The following is a 4,279-nucleotide window of genomic DNA, read 5'->3' as shown; positions in this document are numbered from 1 at the left end:
TTCTGTGTTTGTAGCTCAATTCAGACACTCTGGTTTTCCTCTCATATCCTAAAAGATGTACACGTATTAGGTGCACATTGGTGATTCTAAATTAACCTCATGCAGTCGTCTGTGTGACTCCTGCCCAGTCCAAGGTTGGTCCTTGTATTGCGCCTGGTGTTGCCAGGATAGGCTTTAAACCATTCAAAACCTTAAATTAGATTGCTAAGATTTGAAAATGTCATGGTGTGTTACTTTATGTTAAATATCTGCTATTTACAACATATTCTTTATTAATAAATTCAATCTCATTAAGGTTGGGAAAAAAACATTTGTGCAATCATTTAGTAATGACTTAAAGGTGAACCAAAACAAATTAATGTTGACACAGTAGTGCTTCTTTACATTCATTACAAAATTGTTCTCTCGAAAAAAAACAGTATCACTTTGTGTTCTTAATCAAGAAATATTTCATCTTAATAAACTACCTACTAAATACTTACTTCTCTGTTGCAGAAGGTATAATTTGCTAATAATTAAGGATGGTATGTAAAACAGAATATTTCTTGTTTTCTTCTATTCACTCATTTGTCTGTTTTGGAATCTGTATGTTCCTTTACAAGGCTGCATTGAGTCAAAGCCTGACCCAGCAACACCGGGCCCAAGATGGCAGACAGCATGACACCGGGACTAGACTTTACACCACAAGGTCTCTGGTTCAACTCCTAACTCCGCCAAACTGTGTCCATGTGCCCCAATGGAAAAAAATACCTGTAAGCAATTGTAACATGTCATAATCTTTCAAATTTTTGTAATTAAAGGAGTCAGGCAAATACACAATCATAATAATTACATTAAGGCAGGAATCAGTCCTACGCAGGACAGCACCTCATCACAGAGTGCACTACTGCACACAGCTGCCTTCACTCACTGGAGATGTGGCAGTTCATTGTTAACACTTTACTTAAGGGTCGTATCTTTGGGATGCAGAACGAAATGAGAATATCTGTTTAAAACCCACATGAAGAACATGCAAATATCACACAGACTGGATAGTCTGATGTTCATAAAAAGTCTCTTAACCTGTAGAACAGCAGTGCTGTCCACTACATTATCACACCAAAATAATTGTGTATTATAATTCTCGCTGCTTCTGGAAAGTATTATAGGTAACAGTAAAAAGTTTTGTTTTAATGCACTTGGCAATGCCTGTGTTGGACTCACGACTAGTTAAAAAAAAAAAAAAAAGTCATAATTCTCTTTGTCTCATGGAGATTATGCTTTATCAATAGTTACCCTGAACTTCATTGTATATATTAAATATTAAGCAGTATGTGTCCATTCTCCACTACTTTTGAAGAAATACATAGATAGGTTTCAAAACCTTATTGCCATCTAGACCACTAGCACTGGAAGCATGGAGGGAAATGACACTTGACTGGGCACCAGTCCATTAGAGAGTGCGCCCATGCATACACCAACACCCCGACGTTCACAATTTAGACTTGTCAGATACCTTAATATCTAGGAGAGAGTGAAAGGAAAACTAGAATACCTGGAAGAAAACTCCTATATGGCCACAGGGAGAACATTAAGATGCAAACATCGAATCAGGTACTCTGGATCCATGAGGCAGCAATGCTAAACAAAGTGTCACCATGCTACCCCAACGTGAAGAACTATATACCGTATATACTCACGTTTAAGTTCTCCAGAGGATAAGTCAAGATTTTATTTTATCGTATAATTTTCGGTATTTTATAATGTAGGCCGGAAAATTCGAATGTGGAAAACTCTATTGGTCCAAGAGATTATGATATGCTAATTCCCACCTGAGAGAGTAACCACGGAGCACACGGCCTTTTCTTCTATGTATTGTCCCTACATGACCACACGGTATTTAATACCCAAACTATTTCGAAGCAACGTTTGCACTGTTTTGTGTTTTTTGTATCGCACACCCTCATACACCTTTATCGTAACAGCATCCCTTATCTACAATGGAGCGCTCGATCAGAAGAAAATATGAAGCTAGTTTTAAATTAAAAGTCGTTGAAGTGGTGAAAGAAAGTGGTAACTGCACTGCTGCAACAAAATGCGATGTGTCTGAGAAACTGGTGCGAGATTGGAGGAAACAAAATGATGTTAAAAAATAAAAAATCTAAGTGTCATATTTTTGAACGGGCATATAAGTCGGGGTCTGATTTTATGATCGATTTTTCAGGTTTCAAGACCAGACTTATGCATGAGTATATACGGTATGTCAATTATGAGCAAAAGGGTAGGGTCAAGGAGGCCAGATTATCAATAAAAATTATTTCATTTTAGACCTTAGATGATCCAGTGTCCAGCCCTGGGGCGTAGACTGCAATGCAGCATTATATCAAATAGAATTTATTATTTAAATGACAGTAAATCTTTGACAAGGAACACAAATATAATAAAGAGAAAACAACAAAATCAACTGTAGGCCTGACTATATGGGCTTGTCCTACAGGTAATCAAGAAGATGCTTATGCTCTTCCCAGTGGCCACTGGGATCCTAGCATCACTGAGTCTGCTGTATGCCCGTACAGACCAGATTTCCATGGTAACATACAGGATGCTGTTCTTCCAAAAGAAATAGTACAATCCCATATACTTCCCAGTGAATTAGTGACCTCTTGTCAATCTGGATGGGTTGCCATCTTAATCTTTTTTTTTTCACTGAGGCTAATTTTTCTACTATCTGCAGTTCCCTTTAGAGTCAGTGCCATCTCTCAGTAGTTTCTCGCCGTTTTTGAAATAAGCTGTACAAACACACATACTTTTCCACTGAAAAATGAAGAGATCATTTTGTAACATATAGTATGTACTGGTCATCCTGTAAAATTCTTCTGGTGACGTATCAAGTCATCTATGCAAATTAGGGGTATCTTTTCAGGGATATGGGGATGTGTATATCTCCTTTAAAATCTCTTTACAAGTACATTTACATTTTACATTTATCTGTAAAATGTGATCAGTGTAATATATTATATATAACATAACAATATGTTGCCCACTTATGGTCACACAAGGGTCTTCATTCTAATATATTGCATGCCTTATCTATCTATCTATCTATCTATCTATCTATCTATCTATCTATCTATCTCTCTATCTATCTATCCAATGCCTTAGACGCTAAGCCAAAAAGAGACTAACGGCTCCTCAAACTTTTGTTGGATAAGATATTTGGGACAGTTTAGTTTGCATCTAAGAAAAAAATCTAACAGGACTTTTCTTTTTAACAAGTCTCGTGTATAACATCTATCAGATCAATAAAGTCAGTTATATGTAAACGATGGACACTTCTTAGCAGTCAGTTTTGTGAAAACTGCACCATTAGGAGTTGATACCATTGGAGTCTTAAGAATCCACATTTAAAAATTCATCCATCCGTTTTCACACTTGCTAAATCCAAGTCAGGGTTGGTTGGGCCAGAACCTACCCCAGCAGCATCTGGTATAAGACAGGAACCATCTTTAGACAAAGCTAATAACATCTCTCTCCTTATTTTATTCAAAGTTAGCAGATATATTACTCCTTCATGGAAGCCAATTTCCAAAGAGCTAATGTTCATTTTGACAATCCACAGCTCGTCTGAAAACATCCATCCATTGCACCACCTATGGTAAAGCTATGGTTTGCAGCAGTAAGCCTATGTAACTTGTCTCTTGTGCCTAAAGTGAAGCTTGAATATCCACTCTTTTCTCTTTGGTTTTCTTTTAGTGTGTAAAGTCAACTCAGAATCTCTTTATTTTTTCCTCAAATCTTTTTTCCCGCAGTTTTGCAGGCCCACCCAAATTATTGACGCTAATGGCATCTTTAATTTCCTTTGATGAGCAACTTTAACCAACTAGTGGTGCATATGGTGTGATGTAGCTGTGATGCCAGAAAAGATAACCTCAAGACTGGACACACCTAGGGGACAGCAAGTCTTTGAATATGCAAAGCAATTTTTAATGGGGTGTAAATGATGCCTATTGGCTGAGAGTCTTGAAACCTTTCTCTGATTGTAACAATTGTTTTCTCAGAACACGTGTCAATAAGAAATGCACAAAGCATGACAATTGGCCCTTAAAGCATTAAACAAGGGGTTCTCAAGCGTCATGGAAAACCAACATCACTCCAACTAACATCCTACTCTGAGGTTAAGTTCTTATTATTATTATTAAAAAAGTCTTCTCTTACTTTATACATATGTATACTCTGTGTGTGTGTGTGTGTGTGTGGATATTTTAATAGGTTTATAAATATATATGGTGTATATTAATAC

The sequence above is a fragment of the Erpetoichthys calabaricus genome, chromosome 15 (genome assembly GCF_900747795.2).
Source record: "Erpetoichthys calabaricus chromosome 15, fErpCal1.3, whole genome shotgun sequence".
Lineage (NCBI taxonomy): Eukaryota > Metazoa > Chordata > Cladistia > Polypteriformes > Polypteridae > Erpetoichthys > Erpetoichthys calabaricus.
This window is presented reverse-complemented; position numbering follows the sequence as displayed.